The sequence below is a fragment of the Xiphophorus maculatus genome, chromosome 24, assembly GCF_002775205.1.
Source record: "Xiphophorus maculatus strain JP 163 A chromosome 24, X_maculatus-5.0-male, whole genome shotgun sequence".
NCBI lineage: Eukaryota > Metazoa > Chordata > Actinopteri > Cyprinodontiformes > Poeciliidae > Xiphophorus > Xiphophorus maculatus.
The window spans coordinates 11,843,339-11,864,791 of record NC_036466.1 but is presented as its reverse complement, the minus strand read 5'-3'; positions in this window follow the sequence as shown (position 1 = coordinate 11,864,791).

Sequence of the window (21,453 nt, the reverse complement as noted above, 5' to 3'; positions counted from 1 at the left end):
TGAGATGTGGCAATGATAGATTTATCAGTTTGGATTTCTATTCTTGAACTCGTTTCAAGAAATTTTAACTTATAAGGACTTGAGCATCCAAACTTACACATCACAAATATGCTGGAGTCAAACACAAAAACAATTTTCGCTACCAAACATATTGACTAATAAATTTAAACTAAATTCCAGGATCTAGATTTTAAAGCATTAATTTTAATTAATTGATTACGTCAATTTTAACAAAATTGATTCTGCGTACAGAAGATCAGAATCCAAAACTTTGTACTCTTGAAAATTTTAAATCTTGCTTTTTTAGTTGATAAGTGTGATCGATTAATTAATTACAGATCCTGCAAGTGTCGCCACTAGTAAATTCTGTAACATTTTAAAAACTTCTTTGTTTTTCTACATTTTCTTCATCACTACTAAAACCCAAAGTGAGAAGCGTAAGTGTTTGTGCTGGTGTTGAAACAAAAGCCAAACATCTGTTCTCTCACTGAATGATTTGTGGTGGATTCCTGAATGCCTAAACTGCAGGGCGAAGGAATCTCATGTTTCAGACACGGTGTGGGGCGCTCAAATGGTGGACGAAATTCAACTTACCTTTTACTGTACCATGTGCTGGTTGTAAAATCCGTTGCATCTGTGACGGACCAGATTTTCACAGCATCTGTCCACTCGTGAAACTGAATCCTGAAGGGGAAAATATTCTCCCTGCTTCTTAGTTTTCTTGGTTTTTCGTGTAGAAGTCACATCACAAGGCATTCAGCAGCAGTTCTGTAATCAAGTTTAAGGTAGATTGATAACAATACCAAACACACTGAAATTTGCCAGGTATTTCAGGTTTAGCTTCTCATGCAAATACTGAAATAAGACAAAACTAACTTACATACATATGATATAGAAGGCCACAGACTTCATAGAGAAACGTTGCTGTTGTTGTTGGGATAGAGGAGTAGTCTGAGTATCCTAGCATCATAAATAAGCTCCAGATCCATGATACCGGACTTTATCAAATTAAACTTAGGTTGCATTCACACCAGCCACGTTCAATCCGATTTAATCTATATAGAAAGTCCGGTTTGCTTGGGGAGTTGTGACCAAAGATGCAAACTCTGGTCCGCCAACAAACCCAGATCTTGTTAGATTAAAGTGAAATCTGGTATGATTTGAATGTATATACGTATGCTAAGCGGAAGTGAACTACAGCGCAGGGCATTCTGGATAAATAAAACCAAAACAAATGCACCAGTCTAGCGCCTGTAGAATAAATTACTGCTGGTTACCAAGGAAAAAAGAGAAACAACTTACACAACCTTTAAAATCTGATGGCGCTCCATTCTTGTTTACGTTTCATGAAGACGGAAGTTGCGTTCAGTGTCTTCTTCAGAGGTATACGTGTCGATTCCTTCAGTGGCTATTGATGCAGCGCCCCCACAGGTGAAGAGGGAAACACGTTTTTCAAAGAGTTTGACACTGAAGTGTGAAAGCGAACCACACCAGCTGAAAATGTTACAAATGTTGTAATTTTGGTCCCCAAGGCAACCGGATTTACTGAATTATTATGGAGAAAACTTCTTCTGAGCACCATCATGTCATGTGAAACCCCCTCTGGGTAAACTCTCCATTTGATTGGTCAGATTACTCTTTAGCTACGTCACAAGGGCAACCTGGAAACCCTGAATAAAAGAGCAGAACCAATGCTGAGTGACATGGGAAAGAGATCAAATGGTACTCTCCCTCAATGATGGACTGAGATGGCAGAGGGAATATCCTCAATCTAAGCATCATTACATTTTAAACAAGGTGATCCACCAGGAAATGCATGAATGAGCTTGTCTCCACTAAGGCTGCATTTTTCATGAGGTCTGTTAACTTCCTTTGCTCTTCCAAAGTGCCCTGAAGCATGGCACTTACAGTAAGGACAAGCTGGATCTCTGCCTGAGACAGGAGCATGTCTAGAACCAAGTAAGAGCCATGTATTGATTAGTTCTCTTCATGCAGCCTAAATGAAAGCTCGCACTGTCTTCATTAGCCCTCAAACCTGTCTGCCAAACACTCCAAGCAGTTATATCTCTTCCAAAGTCACATCGTCTGCCTTTCATCCTGTGGAAAATGTGCATCTGCATACGAGGCGTTCTGATCCAATGCACTAATCCCTGCACACGTTTTCCTTGTTTAACACCTCCCTCCTATTTTGGGAGCTCAGGGAGTCGTTTTGTGGTAACCTCATTTGCTTAATTACATAAGAGACACAAAAAGACATCGAGACAAAGAAGTCTGGGCGCTTCGAGACAGACTGCTGCTCGGCTTGGAGACGGGGCTCCGACTCGACTTCAAACACAATTATGTCTGGACAGGAACTGAAGGTGCTCCAAGTGGATTCTGGCGCCTCATGAGTCAACCTGGAACGCTCTGTGTTATAATTCATAACATGAGACTCAGACTCCCACTAACTTGTTATTCTGCAAGATATTTACAACAAGATTCTCTACAACTCATTTACATTTTTTTTTTTTTGGTGTTCGTTTACCAAAAGTTTACATCCTTAAAAATACAGTTTTATGTGAGCATAGTTGTTGAATTTCTCCGGTGAGATAATAAACATGAAACTTTAGGGCTGCAGCTACTATTTTAGTAACCAATTAATCTATCGATCATTCTGACAATCGATTAATCAGATAGAAAATTGGAACATTCTGCAGATTTTAAGTTCTAGAAATAAACAAATTCAAGAAAATAAACATGTTATTCCCTAAAATGCAACCAAATCACATTCATTTAGTGTTTTCTAGATAATTTGATCCAACATCTGAAATATTCAGGCCTTTCTGCTGAACTTAACATTAATACCATGTAGAGCCGATCTATTTAAGATTTTTGGATTAACTAATCAATAATTGGATCGCAAAAGATGCTCAAAAAGAGATTTTTTTGTTAGTTTTTTTACAGAATTTGAACCATGTTAAGTTAAAACTGCCACCTATTAATCTTAGATGCAACATTTTTGTATATTTTTGGCTTAATTACAGCTCAGAACTTATTTTTTCAGTCTGTGTTCTCCAGTTAATAATTAATTGATTACTAAATTAGTTGACAATAATTTCAGTAACCAATTAATCGTGATTAATACGATTAATCGTTTCATCCCTATAGTAACTCAATGCAGGGTTAACTCTAATTCTGGTGAAAAAATAATGACACAACTGCAATAATTATTGAAAACAGGAGTTGGTTGGATACATCCTGAGTCGAAGCATCTCAATTTAAGTTTTCCAAAACTTTAAAAGTCTGAATATCCGAACATTAGGAGCAAATTTCACCTCATTTCTCAGATGGTTTCACTTTCTGTCAGTCAGATGGTTTAACTGTGGTCTCAAAGCTGCAGAAACACACTGTACAGCACATGATATACTCCATCTGTCCTCTCCTGGAACGATGCGTGCTCAAATATACACATTTATAAGTTCAGGCATTGCACTGGAGCAGAAAAAACACTCATCCTTCTTTTATTATCTCCACATTTTTCATTCTTGTACTTCTGTTCCATACAAGAAATATAATTCTAATATGTTTATTTTGAGCCTTGAAGCTAATTCAAAGAGAGACGGTTCATTAAATGTCTCGCAGCTGTCCATGCAGCCCTGCTAAGCAGGTTTTAACTCACTTGGATGTGGTTCTCATCAGCAGGAACAGCTGCACTCTGCAAATTCCCACTAGTAGAAAGAAGAGGAGAATCGTGTTTGCCACCTTGTTGCATCACCTCTTCCTTTAACAGCCCTCTGGAAATGTTTGGGAATAAACTGGAAGTAAAAAGTTTCCCAGTTTTTCAGCACAAATTACAATTCAGCCTCTCAGCAGATTCGTGTCGACTTTCTTCTTTTATTCATCTTGTAATCATTTCGCTGGAGCGTAGCGGGGAGCCAGGATGTAGTACAGAAATAAACTGCATGATACTTCAGTGGAAATGAGGCTTTTAAAGAAAAACACCAACCAGTCTTAAATGCTGTTAGGATGTTAGGTATCTTACAACCAGAGTTGTGAAGTTACATTTACTTGAGAAACTTTTTTGAAGAAAAAAATATGCTTTTAGGAGTATTTTACAACCCTGCACTTTTTGTTTTTACTTAAGTATTTTCATTATAAAGTATTTCTACTCTTACTTAATGAGAAACAAATGTGTTTTAACCAAAAATTCATCATAAACAGACATACAGCTGTAGTTTTTGTTAAAGTTTAATCAGTTTTTTATTGAAGGAAACTGATTTGGAAATATTTTTCTTTTGCCTGGTTTTGTTATTTTTGTCATTTTCATTCTTAAAGTATAAAAATTCCCTCTTAACTTCATATTTTTTTCTGTCTGATGATTTTTAAATATTAAATGATTCATAATTTGATCAGTTACTCAGCACTTCGGTAGACTTTTTACCAATTACTTTTTACTTTTACTTGACTAAAGTTTTTGGGTTCCCTGCCCTCCTCTGCTTATGACCAGTTCTTTGTGGTGGGAATTAATGACGTCCTTCACTGGTTTCCAGTTAAAAGTTGGGTTCTTGGTGTGTTAGTATCTTATGCCAATTTTTCCAGCTTTTCTGAAATAATTTCTATTTCAGCTTCATCATGTTTGCAAATATTGGAAAACTGTTAAAAATGAGACAAATTTAGAAAGGTTTGTTGACTGGTTAATGAATTCCTGATGCAACAAACCTGAACTAAACGGTTCAGGGATCAAATCTGACTGTAGTGACAGAATAAAATGGTAAAGTTGTGTTTATATGTTGAGTTCATGTTGAGTTTTATCTCAAAAGTTCATATTTTTAATTTAATTAATGGAGTGATGGATGAATAAATGAATGTATCTATGCATTGACAGATGGATGAATGGAGATATCTGCAGGCTGATGCTTTTATTTTGAAATAAAGACAGTAGTTCCTGCATGTATCCCAAACTGATTGATTCTTTACTGAAACTCCTTGAATTAGTTTGAGGATTCAAAAACCTTTATATAATTAGTGAAAACTCCTCATTAACTAACAAGTCTACAGGTCTCTCTCACCGTCAGATGAACCGGTAACTGCCTGATGACAACATATTTTACCCTCTTTTGGCCTCGCTATGTATTTAACCTCCTTATAGATCAAAATCTGAATCTAAAAGTTTCTCAAATTTAACTCCCATTAAACTGAGAAAATGTCCAAACGCCACATTGAGAGATAACATAATTCTGTCTTAACAAACACCCAGGAAACAGTTACCGATCCCTCCACACGTTCCAGTTCATCTTCCTCTCCCAGTGATTTTCCTCAGCGGCCATGTTCAAACTCAAACACACTCTTCACTTCAACACCGTCGGAGCAGAGGGACTATAATGTGTGTGTGTTTCAGTTAATGCATATGTAAGCACTGTTTCCTGTGGCTTTCAGGTGTATTACAAACACACACAAACACACACACACACACGCTTTATTTAACCTCAGGGATCTCAGACCGGCAGCTTCTGCTTAGCTCCAACATTAATTTCAATTATAGCTGCGATGTGGCGATGGAGAAATGAATAAAGCAGCAAAACTGTGAACAAAACGCCGGCGTTTCGGCTGAGGAGGAAACTCTTCTGGTGCCTGAATCTGGTAATTTGGATTGATTACATCAGCGGAGGTGTTGCAGCTGCTGCAGAAACACAAGAAGGAGGTTCCTGGTTGAGCCAGAAGAGCAATCAGATGATCTTGTTCAAATCCAAACTGTGTAGGAAAATATATATGAACAAGAAACCAACAAAATCGAAACATCTGTTGCTTGATTTTGACTCAGAAATTAATGGTTTGAATAAAATCTGAAATAAAATTTTCTGTGGAGGCGAAATCTTCAAATATTAAAACGAAACCTAAACATCCTTCTCTTCTGCAATCCTCCTGCTCATCCTGTAAGGAATCCCAAAGTGTTTCCAGGTCGGAAAGGTGAACAGAGACTTGAAAACTGTTCCTACCCTGAGAAGTTTTCCATATTCTGTCAACTTCAAACTACAAACCTCAAAATATTTTATTGGGATTTCACTTGATTGTGAACATTTATGCAGAAGACGTGCATAAAAGTGTAAAACAAACCGGGATTATCATCATTTTTTACAAAAATACAATCTGAAAAGTGTGGTGGGCAGAAACACTTTTGCACATCTGGAGACTAAACCTCCTGAATATCAATGATCAAGTTTTCCAAGTTGGATTTAGGTCTCAACTTTGACTAGGCCACTTGAACACTAAAAACTACATCCGTCAGTTTTGACCAGCTGAAAAAAATACTCACACAGCATGATGCTGCCACTACCATTACAATCATAGAGTTCATTTCATGTGACACTTACGCCTCTTTTCTTGTCCCATAAAACCAACACATTCTCAGTGTTTCACCTTATTTAAGTGTGCAAAAACTAAATATTGGTCTTTTTCCCATATTTCATCACAGCCTCATTTCTTTGCTTTACATCATCAGGCCAAAATGCTGCAGCAACAGTTGCAGCATCACGCTTCATAAATATGAACATTTCATATTTTTGATTATTCTGCTTCCTGCATGCAGCTCCACTTTAGTCAGCAGCAAATCAGCGGGTGATTCCTGCTGGTCTGCAGTCAGCAGAGAACGAGTTTCTCTCTGATAATTATTTTAAATGAACTAGATATTCAATAAAACTATAGAAACATCAAGCAGAGACAAGAAAACTAAAAATAATCCTAGAAAAAAACAAAAACAATCGAGATTTTGCACCAACAATGCAAAACAAGCAAGAGAAAACTTGTAACTGACTCATTTACATGTGAAGTTTAGAGAAAACATTGTTTTTAAAAAATACAAACTGGCTAAAAAAACAGGCAATAATATTTAGAAAACCCAAAAAAGTTTCAGTAACAACAAACATGCAGTATAACTAATCTAAGTTCCTGGTTTAGTAGCTTAACTACACTTTAGCTAAGTGTTGTTAAGCTAAAGTTTGACACTTTTGTTAATTGTTGCACATTTTGTTAGCTGCACATTTGTGCAAGTACAATGTGCAACAATTAGCTTCTGCAATTGTTTTTGCTGTTCAGTGACTTATTGATAGCTTCTGCATCATTTTTTTATCCGTTTAGCTGTTTACTGTTAGCTTCTGCTCATTTTATGTGCTTAGCAGCTTTGTGTTAACTTCTGCTAATTTGTTTAGCTGTTTAGTGGTTTAGTGCTAGTTTCTGCAAATTATTGAAATCTGTTTTATTTTTATCTGTTTAGCAGTTTAGCAATTATAAAGCAAAGAATCTTGTTTTGTGAAGCTAGTGATTAGTAAGACTAACTTTTTGTTTTGATGTACAGCAATATTTATTGCTAATTTTAGTACAAATACTTTTATAAACAAATGTCTAGTGGCCATTTTGAAAACTGTCCACTAGAGAAAGGACACAAAAGATCCAAAACATCATATGGTTTGATGTATGTAAGCTATGATTTGACACCAAATAATTCATTGAAGTTATCTTATTATTTTTCATAATAACCATGGTGACAATCAAAAGATTATCAGTAAATTTGGGTCCAATTATGACCATCTTATGGGCGGCATCTTGTGTTTCTTACTGGCTAATGTTTTGTTTTGTTTTTTTCCCAAAGCATGTGTGCCAGCGTCGGTTCTTGTATCAGAAAGTGAAAGATTTTGCTGAAATATATAATTATCTTCTGCACTATGATCCTGGGTTTTTGGTTCTTCAGCTCAGTCGTTGGGTCCTTCAGCTCCAAAGCAACTAGAGTTTCTTATCCTCGTGTTTCTTACCCTCGTGTTTCTTTGCATGTCACTTGTTGTTTCTTGACTCCACTTCCACTCTGTGTTCTCATCTTTTTTTTGGTGAAGACACCAGAGTGTCTTCAGTGTTGAGAAACGCTGAGCGTGCTGGAACTCGTCCTGGTGAAATCTGCTCCGATCTGAGCCAGCATGCTGGCCGCCGCGTCGCGCTCAGTTCTGCTCCTACGTTCCTGCACAGCAGCCTGCTTGGAGCCCAAAACAACAACAACAGCAAAGGTAAACAGGTGCCGCCCGCAGGTCAGTTGCTGCTGGGGAAAAGGAGCAGCCTGCAGGAAGTTTTCAGGTTTCTCCTCTAAGCGTGGGCAGCGTTTGCTGGATGAACTACATGTGCAGACAGGGAGGAAGTTTTGACTTGTGCAAGCTGAGATTTTTGGCAGTGAGGTTCACCAGAGAGTCACACATTCTGGGCTTGCTGTGAGCTGAATGAGACGTTCGGTGATTATTTCTCTGCTTATATAAGTTGTTTTGTAAGTTCCGAATTTGCAGAAACATTTAATCAACACTAGCAACCAAGTCACAATGTGTTCCTCCACGCTGGTGTTGAAAAGCAGCTGAAAAAGACACACATTGCCCCCAGTGTAAGCAGTAAAACGCCGTGCACAGCGGTGCCTCCCATATAAATGGCACCCTGGGCGAGCTCCTCCGTCTGCCAAACACTCAACAATTAAATTGCAAGCAATTACCTGAGACTGGGCAGAAAGCACAAGTTCTCAGCAGGAAGCAGGGGGATGGTTTGACACAGCACAACCGTAAAAGCAATCGAAACCTTACATTTTATTATCTGGTGTGTCTACGCCCCCTTTCTCAGGCCGTCCTGGGTAACTGCCCATAAGATGCAAATCTAAACCTTAAGCACCTTAAGCAACTTTTGTTATCATTTATTAAAATATAATAATGATTTAGCTTTATTTTTCAGCTGCAGATCCATTTGTTCACTATAGGAATGCAATGTTGTTTCATTTTAGGCAATAAAATGTTATTTCTCTTACTTAAAAAAGGAATTGAATGATTCGTTTACATCTTTTAATGCATTTATGTTATTGTATAAACATGTAGCTGTTTAGGTTGTTTTTCAAAACTAACTAAAAATATGGCAAGCAGTTGTTTTTCTCAGAAACGAACATATTTACAATGGAAATAAAAACTTTTTTAAAGAAATGCAGAAGCTCACATGATACTTTTGTGGAATATTTTTCTCCAATTTCAATGCAAATATCTTTGCACGCTTGAAATGAGACAAAACTAACTTACAAGTAACTTTTATAGCAGGTTGTATTGAGTCAATAATTCTTAAATATTGATAAAGTGTCTTGTTTTTTTTGTACTTTTTAAAACTTTTTTTACTTCACATGAATTTATGAGGAGAAAACAGAACTGAAAAATCAGGCTGACTGGACAAAAGGAACAAACTGAACAGATTGTTGGCATGAAAATGAGTCGGAGGATGGACAATGTGCTCTAATGAGATGAGAAAACTGGAGGAATAAAGAAAACCAAAAAAAGAAGAAATTTTCTTCTTAAAAGAAACTTTTTCTGACAAAAAAGCAATAAGGGAGAAAATAAATATTTTGAATGTAAATGATTCACTATGCTGTGCTGCTGACTGATGGCTTTATGATGAAGGTAAACGCTGGAAGAGAGGAAAATGTTTTCAAAGAAAATGAAATGGCAAGACAAATAGATTTGAGGAAGGCAGACAGATTAAAGAAGAGAGTGAAAGAGTGATTTAAAGGTTTGAGGAGCGACGTGTGAGCAGACTGCAGACGACCAACCAGAGTGACATTTCAGCGTTATGGCACAGGGTGCATGTTCCCCTTTCAGACGTTCATATTTATCCTGTAATCTGCTCAGAAGGTCAGGATTAAACGCTGATGGATCACCTTAATGAAAGGAATTCAATAACTTAAGGTAAATGTCAGGAATCAGAAAAACTGACTTCACTTTGTCAGATTTGGTTGTCTGTCAAACAACTGGATGTAAATGTTTCATCTGTAAACAGCAGCGACCAATGTTGCCTTCAAGGACCTGCTTTTCATGCAGACAGACTCTCTGCGGTGACTGAATGGCAGCTCAGATGTTTATTGTTTCCTTTGAAAGCTGCGTAACTAGAACTCAACCTTGAACTCCTTTATTATTCCTGTTAAAACATATTTTAGTGGATCTGTTGTTCAGAAAGTGACTGCACTCAGTGGAGGATGAGTGGAAACGCTTCAAACGTTCTGACACCAACAAAACAAACTCTAAACTTTCCTCTAAGAAAAACATCAGAAACTGTCGATTTTCTGGATCTCTGCAGTTTCACCAAACATGTTAATAAACATTTATTTACTTAATTGTCAAGTTTCATATGTAATATTTTTTTGTTTCTTGTATATCTATGTCATCTTTATTTACCTATTTGAACACATTTTTAGTTATTTGATTTTTGTAAATGTATTTGGTTTTTATATTAAGTTTATTTATTTCTTTTGAAAACTTCAATTTATTTACTTACTTACTTATTTATTTGCTTATTTCTTACCTAATTCTCCGTTCCAGATTTTTCATACTTATGGATTTACTTTATGACTTAATCATTTGCTTGTTGCAGGTATATTTATTTTTATAAAATGCATTAATTCATCTATTTATCTGCCAATGTTCAGGTATATTTTTCTTATTCATTTAACAGCCAAATTATTTGTGCAGTTTTCTTATTTACTTATTTTTTTTCTATGCAACTGCCGAATTGTTTGTGCATTTTTATGACTTATTTGTTTATTTCGGTCCCAACTTTTTATTTATTTTTAACTATATTTTAACAATAAATGATCAGTGATTTAGTGATCAGTGTTATATTTACTTATAACTAAACTGCAGGTTTGTGTCTTTTATTTTCATAGTTCCTCCTCTTCCTTACAGATTGCACTAAAGGATGCAGTTGATTACATAAACGCTGCATGTCACCTTGCCCTCACTTAGATTTCTGATCATCCTGTTCCTTCACTCCATCAGGATTTCATATCTTTATCTCTTTTTTCTTTTTTAACCTGTGCACTTCTTCCTCCCGTAGGAAATGAAATCTGACAGCCAGAGAGCAAGAGGCAGTGAAAACAAAACAGCAAAAGGAGTTAGGGATGGTTGGCTGCTTCCTGAGCCTCCTGGCTGCCAGGGCGTTGAGAGCGGGCCAGAACCAGAACCAGAACCCGCTAGTGGGATAACAACTCCCAGCTGGCCTGGGAGTGACCGCTGATCCCAGACCAGGAGGAGGAGGATGGTGAAGGGGGAGAAGAAGGACATTTGGGGCGTGATGAAGAACTTGGACGGATGGATGGATGAATAATTTCCTGGGACAATGGAAACAAGAAACTACAGCTGTCCAAAGCAACATGTTCAGAAAAAAACTAAATAAAAAAAGGTTCTTTTCAACTTTTGATATGATTCTAATTATTTTGTAGTTTTTATTCACTTAACAGACACAATTTTTACACTTTTTTCCATCAATAATTTGGTCTTTTTTGTTGCTTTATGCTGTAATTAACCCTTTTATTGATAATTCTAACATTTTGTTGTGTTAATTGCTTAATTCATTCTTTTGATAGAACCTTATAAAAGGTTCAACATTTATTTTATCACCACACATTTAATGTGTTTTATTTGGATTTAGTGTAACTTCATGATTAGATCTTTTTTTTTTTTTGCTAATATAAATGAATCCAAACACATAAAATCCAGCACAACAAACTTGTAAAAGAAAATCATTTACGTTTGCAAGAACTTTAATGTATTTTATTATTTTATGTCATGTTTAGTGAGTTAAGTTCCCTAAAAAAAAATAAGATGCAGGAACTGATCTATTATCTGATCAGTTTTGACCACCATCCATTCTTAGCTTCTTATTAATAAAACATTTTTGAAAAACGTATAATTTTTCACAACTAGAATCTAATAAATAAGTGAAATCTAACATTTGACAGTGCTAGGTGTCATGTTTATTTATTTATTTTATTTATTGATTATTTTATATAATTTCCCCCTAAAACTTTGTCTCCATTTTGTACATACTGGATGGAAATGTAAAATGACAGTAAAGTCTTTATTTACTTACTTTTTGCTGATCTGTCCCATAAAATTTCAACTTAAATTCACTGAAGCTTGTGTCTGGAGGAGATTCCTGTCGAGTTTTCTCTTTTTGAAGGGCGTACCACCTGCAGAAGCAGAGAAGAAAACACATATTGTTGGTTTTGTGTGCCTGTCAGCTCTGACACGTCTCATCCTTGAAGGAGACAATAGACGGAGGCCGAGAACTTTCACTGACGCACCACTTTCATATCTCATTCCTCCAGAAAGTCTTGGAGCGAAATTCAAAACATTTAATGATGCTTTTAATTGAAAATAATCTCAGCAGGGAGCAAAACAAGAAGCTTTCACATGCAAAGTCGCTATAATTGCTAATATTTTCAAGGGGTTTGACGTCCTGGAGCTTTCACACCTCCAGACAAGATGGCCGGCCTCACGGGGAGGACGAGGAGGAGGAAGAGGAAGCTACACTCTTCCTCCCCTCGGTAGCGGCGAGGTGAGGAGCAGATGGTGCGAGAGATTGGAAACATCGTTTGGAGTCGGCCAACCCCGGCCTGATGGCAAGCTGTGCTGGCAGCGCCGTGTTGAGGAGAGCGCGAGGGGTTTAAATCGCCTTACTGAGCAGAGCTGGCTCGCTTTATTCTGAATATGCACATGGGCAGAGTTCACAGTGTGTGTGTGTGAAGATTTTCAAAAGTTTGCAACTGTGTGAGTGGCACTAATGAAGAGATAAACAACGATACGAGCCAGAGAGTTTCTGTCATTATTTCTGCAGGCTCGCTTTAAAATTAGCCTAAAATTCGAATGTTGCATTGATCATAATTTGGAGTAAACACTGAAAATGTCAGAGTGTGAAGATGGTAAACAAGTTGCAACGAGGCTGTTTGTGTCACTCCTTGCCTGCTTCTGCTTCTGGAAATAAAACTTCTGTTCCTTTGGATCAGGACGTGCAAAATCCAAGCAGAGAAAACATCAACTCTGAACACTTTCTCGAGTTTTCCTCCACTGAATAGACGGTCAGGAAGGATGCACAGATCTGAGAAAGAGAAGAGGTGATGGAGTCACTGGCTGCATTTCCATTTGAATTATGAAAACAAATAGAAATGCCAATTAGAAAAAACTAAGTAAGTTTTTCACTAAAAGGTTTTGCAATCAGATGAAGTAGTTTTTCAGTTGCAAAGTGATAAACACTATATCAGAAAAACAGCAACCTTGACTGATATCTACCAATTTAATTTGGAGAAAGAACAGTTTAAATGCAATGTCACTCAAAATAAATACCTCTAGTCTGTGACTTTTGTAGGTACTTACTGGAAAAGCAACGCTCGGATACCTCACATTTACTAACGTGAAAACATTTAATGTCCACTTCAATAACAGCAACATATTTATTCTTAAATACTCGCAAGAGTTAAAAAGTGTCTCAAAGAGTATTCAGGAAACAAATCCTGGGGACAACATTTCTTGAGAAAGTCAAACAAGTTTCTTCCTGAATGTGTTTTTCCTCCTCACGGATCGTTTATAATTGTCTTTTTCCGTAACAGTTTAATTCTGGTTCCTAAGAAATTCCTCCAAATCGCCCAGAAGAATTCCTTAATTGTTCCCTAAATCACTGGAGTTTAACGGCAGCCAGTTTAAGGAAATGCCAGGGCAGCTGGGAGATCCTGGAGAGATAAGCGGCGCCAAAAAGCAGGGCTGATGTCACTCACCCTCCCCTCTCTCGCCTTCTCTGCTCGGACAGAAAAATGTCAAGTGAGGAGTTTGTTTCCAAACCAAAAGGTAAAGCGACTCCTTCCAGCAGAGCGGAGTCCTTTGGGAAACGCAGCCATGCGAGAAACCAAAGCCGTCAGTTTCTCTTTACACTTGAACTGCTGAGCTGTAGCATCTCATGCACCAGGTTCCTGTCTCTGGGAAATGACTCAACTTTACTTTGTAACAAGATAAGTTAATTTCAGCTCATTAATTCCAATAAAGTAGTCCCTCGAGACGGAGTCAGTCCTGACCACTTAAAACTCAGATTTTCCTGTAATTCCTTCACTGGGATGGTTGACCTTCACTGTACAGAGTCGATGCTAATCGTGCTTCTTAGCACTCTGGTGCTCAACAACCACCATGTGTTTGTTATTGGAGCCAGAGCCAAGCTAGCCAGACATTCCACATTAAATTAGCATAATTTTGGTGGGAACAGAAGAAGTTGGTAGATTTATTTTGTACTTTAACCAGATAGGATGTATTTTCTTTTTGGACGTTTTATGGTGCAGAACTGCAGTGAATATTAGCTCACTTATTCGTTACATAATCTGCTCTGAAAGTTAACATTTTCTGCAAATTAAATTTGTTTCTGACACATTTCTTGCAGCTACCTGCTGGACTTAGCCTCATAAGCTGGAACCAAGATGTAAAAAGCCCGTGAGCCAGCAGAGGTGAGCCTGAAGAGGATGAGAGTGAAATAAATAAGAAAGGAGCAGCGATCGTCTCTGACAGGGAGAGAAAAAGAGCAGCAGACATGAAAAGAAACAGAGACACAGTGGAGGTCCTTGGCAAAGTCTTGTACAGCTGCTGAATGCTGTCACACAGCTCAGGAAGGCCAAAACTATTATATACGACTACACACACATACACACACACACACACTGAATAAGCCTCCAAATAACCATGTGACTGGATCTAAACAGGAGGCGCTAATTCAACCCCTCTTAGTCGTGTAAACACGTGCTCACCGAGTTTCTCATGGACACGGAGACTCGGCTCAGGACCAAGTCTCTGAAGCATAACAACAACACAGCCGAGAAAACCACTTCTGCACTGTTTACATTCAGCTCAAGTGTGGCAAACGCTGCTTTCCCAGCAGATGTTTCAGCCCAGAGAGGCTTGCAGGGCGTGTTTATTTAAAACTCCATTCCACCGGTTTGTATTCGTGCTCTATGGTGAAATTTTGTGCTGCTTGAAATGCAAGAAACGACACCTGATATCCCTAATTCATCCAACTTGATGGTGCCAATGTATAAAGCATAGCATCTCCAAAAATACACTATTTTGGTGTAATTTTGATGAAAGAAGCAACAAATCTTTAGATTTCTGTAGCTGAGATACATGTTGCACTGTAATCAAAGTTGAAAAACTTTAGGAAAAGTTTGACTTTTTACAACTGTATAGTCATTTTGATATCTGTTATGGTTCTTACACAGCCACCAGATTTTTCCACATCATTTTTCAGTTTTAGGGACCTGGTTCAAGATATAAAAGCTTAATCACAAAGACAAACAAAGAGAGAATTATATCATTTCCCCAACTCTAATTTTATTCTCATGCTGATGCCTGGAGGGGAACCTGAAATGATGCGGTCTGTAATCATGTCACGTCTCATCAGTCAGTTTTAGAAAAAGCTGCTGTGTTGGATTGCAAAAATAAAAAAGGAGCTTCAGTCAGCCTGAGGCATGCCGCTTGTGCTAATAATGACCTCATGCATATAACCCGCCTGACCCCATGTGATCTTGTGAGCGAGTGTAATGTTAGATAATAATTGTCACCCTGATTCACCTGAGAGGAGCATGGCTGGATTACAGACTGAGGTATCTATGCAGAAGTGATGAGAGTTTCAGGTTTACGTTATAGAAACTCACAGAGTGATTAGTTATAAATAACATGATTGAGTAACGTCTTCTCCAGAAACCTAATATTCCCACAAACACATCTTTCCAAAGGTCTTCCAAACAGGTTTTCAGCAGTTTAGCTGTTTTTTTTTAAAATCTAACAACGTAAATAATATAAAGAAATGTCATTCACATTAATACAACTTATAAAGCACTTTACTATTTCTAGTAAATTAATCAAGCATCACAAATTAATCAAATTATCACTCTGCAGAAAGTTAATGCAGCTCTGATTGTAGGAGAAAAATAGTGCAAAATTACACCTCCTCTGAATACCAATTAAATATGAACACTTTTGATATAAAATATAGAATTTGGAGAAGAAAACCAATCCTGTTCAGAAGTTTCCCAAATGTGAAAGTGAAATTAGTGGGAAAAATCAGGTCCTGCTGCTTGGAGGCCCTCTCAGCGGACATGGAAAGGACTAAATAATCCCGGCCGATATGTTGGTCTGGAGCGCAGGGAGAAAAGATAATTCCCATCTTAAAGCCAAGCTGCCCTCAGGAACAAGAGGAGGAAATCCTTCAGGGGTTTTCTGAGCAAAGAACATTTGGAGGGAAAAACCAAAGAGCTGAAGAATTAAGTGGGTTTGAAAAAGAGAAATTAACCGTCAAAGGAAACAGGGCGGCTGAATATCGACAAACTGTAACTTGGACTCTCGGCAATGACAATGCTGTTGCTGTTTGTCCTGCTTGAAGTTGCACATTGTTTTTAGAAGATGGAGACGATTTTCTGGGACTAAAAAGTTACTTTATTAGAATTCTACTAGGACTAGAGGAGACTGTCATGAAGAGGAAGAGGCAGCTTGTAGGTGAATAATGCTTAATGAAAAAACTTACCAACAAATCACAGGGAATGCAGGGAGCCAGAGCAGAACAAAAAACAGGGGGAACCAGCAAGGAATGAGAGAGATGTGACTGAATACTGGGAGGACTGGGACAACAGACTGGGCTAACTGGCTAACAGGTTGCGGGTGTGAGGAGAGAAAACAGAGAAAGAGAGAAAAAAACAATTTTAACAGGATTTTGAAAGTTTGCTGTTGTAAAACAAATGCATCTAGTTTTCAAAGTGTTTCTGGCTCGATTGAACAAATTTATACAGGATTTAGGTCACTTTACATCTTTAAAATGGTTGCTATATTTACCCAAGTTTAATAAAGTGGATTAAAATTGATTTGAATGCAATTAAATTTTCAGCTTATGAAGTGATTTTATTTACTATAAAAGATTAAAGGTTATAAAGAAATCGGATACTTTTGGGTTACATTTGTATCATTCTTGAATTGCAGTTGGTTGGCTACACAAAATCAGTTCAAGGGCCACAAATGGCCCCCGGGCCACACTTTGGACACCCTTGTTATAATTACACACAAGGTATAAATAAACTCAAAACACTGAAGAAGGGCTGAACTAAAGTAAAATGGAGACAAGGCTGATGTAATTAAAATAAGAAACACAAAAACAATAATAGAGCTAGAATGAAATAATCAAAACACACAAAAAAGAAAACTGACGTTTTCTGAGCCAGTTTCAGGGAAATAACTCATATTTTCTGGGATCATGACATTGGGAAAGGAAAGGCTGTTTTATGTAGCTGTGATGAAAAAAGTAATATTAAGTAACGTTAAAATCTTCCTTTAAAGTTCCGGCCAGGTTTAGAGCTGGTGCAGTCACAAGCAGTTTTTACAAAGAAAGCGATTTCTAGTTGATGTTTTTAGCAATGTAGCACCAAAGCCCCTTTCTTGTGAATGATTATGATGATTGGACGTAGCACCTCTGGATTGGATTGGAGTGATCCTTGAACACACCTAGGCCTGTTTTCTTCCAGAAATGGCCCTGTAATTTGCAGCTGCCTTCCTGAACGCTGGCAACAACTCGTCTAAAACGGTTTTGGAGTATCGGGTTACATTCCACGAATATCACAGCCTCGCTGCGGCGTTGCATAAGCGTGGCGTCACCCTGGAAGCATCCTGCCACCTCGGCTTTAACGTGGTGTTATTTTCAAACCGGCCTGGTCATGCTGACATGTATGTTTGGGAGCAGCGGGCATTAAATTTAGAGCTGTCAGCGCCAGGCCGACTTCATTAGAGGTGGATGGGTTCATGTGTGTTTGACTCAAACCTTCAACCTTGATTAAGGGATGGAGGAAGCAAACAGAGGTGAGTCTGGCTGGAACCTAGAGTGCATTGAACAGCTTGACAAAGGTCAAGATTTGCATTTAAATTCAGCTGCAGTGGCTCTTTATATGAGCTCAGATTATTAAAAAGCACTTGAGCCTCACAATAAATTCACCTTTCATTGGCTGTGGCTTACAAGTGCAACTTGCGTCATCATCCAGTGTGTTTATTCAATAGGAGAAAGTTGCATGCTCCTTATTCCCAATGCCCACATTAGTTCCACCCATCTACCTTCCTCGGCTCTGGGTTGCAGTTTCCAGGCTGAACCCACCAACCTTCAGAGAACCAGCAGCGGCATTCCCAGCCTCCGCTGCTGACAGCTCCAGCATGTTTGGTTTTAAAAACAGTAGCTGCCACAGAGCAGGGCAGGCATGCCGAGGATTAAGGAGGCGGGTGATACCTGCCACTGTGACAGAAGCTGTCGTCGCTGATTGACGATGCATGTGCATCGATTTGACCCGGAGTCCTTGAAAGCCTCCCTTTCTCCTCGGCTCCATCTGTGCAGGCAGCAACTCTGAGCAGCTGAGGGCTCGTTTGAAACTCCCCCTTCTGAGGATCTGCAGCGCAGGTTCACACAAGGACAAGGAAGGCAGCTGGGTGCCAGATGAGAGCGGTAATTAGGCTGGCATCCACCGGGCTTTGGTTACAGGTGCAGATCTGCCTGCGGGGATGAACAAAGCTGTCAATGGAAAAGATCATTCATGCTGAAACAACAGAAAGGAGGGAAAGAGGGTCTTGGACGGCTCCTGCTACCGAGCAGCAGTGCCAAGACAAGATAAATCGCTCTGAGTGGCATCACGACAAGCCCAAAGCAGGAGTATAAATCATTTTACACTGCGAGCTTTCAGAGCAGAAGGAGAGGCTTTTATTTTAGCCGCTTGTTTCTGGAGAGAGGAAAGACCCTCAATGCTGCCCAGCAACATGAACACAGGATTATTCAGTCAGTCAGACAAAGGAGCTTCTTTTTATCACTTCATTTTCCATTTATACTTCAGTTTTATTGTCAGTTTCATAAAACTCAGCTTTATTAGTATCGAGATGCACAAAGAGACTATATGTTTCAGTTTAATCACTCTTCATTTATTTATTTACTTATTTTATCAATTACAAGAAGAAATCAGAAGGAAGAAATTTTTTATTTTTGATCATTTTAATAACAACAATAATAAATGTACTTATTTGCTTAAATTTATTGCTTCTTTTCCTTCTTAATTAACTTTATTTTCCTTGTTTGTTTCTTGCTGAATTTTATTAGTATTAACATGGACACATATTAGACATTTTTCAGCGTTTATTTGTGTATTTATTTATTTAAGAGGTTTCCATGTTGTGATTCTGAAGAAACTCACAGGCGTAAAGGAATCTGCTCTTTTATCTCTTTCCCTTTTGCTCGTCATCAAACCAGAAGCTAAAAGCAAAACACCAGGATGTTTATAGGAACACCGACTCTGTTCCAGTCCCTCCTTTTTCCTTATCTGCCTTCCTCTCTTGATGCCTGATTGCAAGGATATTTCTGCTCCTTCCAGCTTTGTGTCAACAGTTTATATCAGACTTACATTTCCTGGTGCGAGACGACAAGCACACCTGTCAACAAAGCCACCTACATACTTTAAATGCTTCACCTGGTTTGTTGTTGACTTAACAGGCCAGTGAGGACGTGTAGTTCCCAACAACAGCTCCGTTTTTCAACCAGCTGTCACTTTGGTGCTGAGATTTTAATGAAATATTAATTCCTACTTTAGACAAAATGCAACAGATTTGGTGTCTTTGGAGCTTCTTTCCTTGCAACTGATTTTTAAACATTCAATTCTCTCTTTTTTGCTGCTATTTGTTGTAAAGTTGTGCATTAAATATATTAGCATAAGTAATATGTTTTTTATGTATTTGTCAATAAATTTATGATAATCAACACTTTTCTTCACTTTTTATGCATTTTTAGTTTTATTTGTTTTTATTTTTTAAGCCATTTGACATTAGCTTGACCAATTTTCTTCCATAATTTTCAATAATTAGCTTTGTTTTGCACAGGTATTAGTCTCGAATGCTGATTTTGCTGTTTCTACTCATACTAACATGATGTCTTATTGCGTCCATCATGTTCTAACCTTGAAACGGGTCACAGCACCATTAAACATGACCCTTAGGAGCAACATTGCAGCCTGATTTGAGCTCTGAAACCTGATCTTTCCATTCATCATTCATGCTGTGTCCACTTGGCCTCTGCGCTGCCCTGCAGCTCCCACTGTCACACGTTACAGACCCTCGATTGCTAACATTTCACTGCGTTCTCTCAGTTTCACATGTATTTACATCCTTTGTTGCTCTGCCATGCTGTCTATGAGCAACCTGCTTTTTGTTAAAAGCCCTTTGTCGATAAATTTGACTTCCCTTGACACTCAATACGGAGTCCATTAAGCTGCAGAGCCATGGGGTTACTCTGCACAAGGACCAGTGGTTCCAGTAAGGAATATGTGCTGAGCCCTCCACAGCAAGCATCATCATACGTAATTCAGGCCCATGTAATGCCATTAGAGGAGATTTGGCATCTGATAGTTGAGTAATGGGATTAGCTTCATGGGCAATAAATCTCCAAGACCAGGATGGCAGGTCTTCCCCACTCAAAGGGAGATGGATACAACATGCCACTTCCACAAGAAAGTCGTACTCTTTTTTTTTATGAGAAGAAGTTTGAGGAAGTGAAGGAAAATGCAGCTGCAGGAGGGTTGGTGTATGCATTCCTGCAGGATGGAAGAAACCTTACCTGCAACCACATCTGCAGTAGCTGGCGTATAAGGTGACCATGTGGCTATTGTTGTAATATTAGCCTCACCTAACACATAATAAACACAGAGTAATTCCAAGATAAATAAAAGGAGAAATAACTTTTACTTTTCCTGAGCTTGGGTTTCCAGGAATAGACTGAAAATCTCTGCATCTACTGGATTTAAATCATCTCCTTCACCACAAACTGGCCTGTACTTTTTTCTCCAGCTTCAAGAAACAGGAGCGAGGGTTTTTTTCTTGCTGGAGATGAAAGCCAACGCTCCGATGTAGAACAGGTGACTCAGCTTCCAGCACAGCGGAGAAATCCCCCGAGACCTTTGACCTCCTAATCGCTGAGCAGCGCTTATAGCTGGAGATCTGCTCCAGGCTATTAGGGAGATTAGTGTCACACAGATTTTGGGAGCAGGCCAAGCCTATATCTGTGCTTAATGGCATTCTCAGCATTTATTACTTAGCACCCAACCCATGTTGAAATCCAATATGTGACCTATAGTAGCACATAGCTGCAGGCTGTAGCATGTGTGCAGATTGTGTTAAGCAACAGGGTTGCTGGATGGACATACGCTTGGTAGTTTGTTAGAAGAAGGATAGTTTGCACTCTGGGTTTTCCTTTATGGTAGAAATGCCCCATAAGCTCTCCTTATTTAATTAGATCCTCCATGTAGCGCAAGAAATGCAAGTTTATTGTTGCAATTTACTTACAAATATGTTGCATGTTATTACAAGTGGGTTTTTTTAATGAAAAAGTGAACCTTCCAGCTCGGACCGCCCATCTTTTGTCGCATCGGGACAAACCAGAGTATAAAACAAGCAGCCTTCCCGAACAAAACAATCCCTAAGCTCGTAAAGCCGCTCAAACAAGCTCCAAAGAGTTATTCAGCTTCCTACCGGAAGTGTGCGGATTTTACCTCCAAAGTAAAAGTAGAACTCGCGCAATGTCAAAACCTGAGCAAAAACCAACTAAATT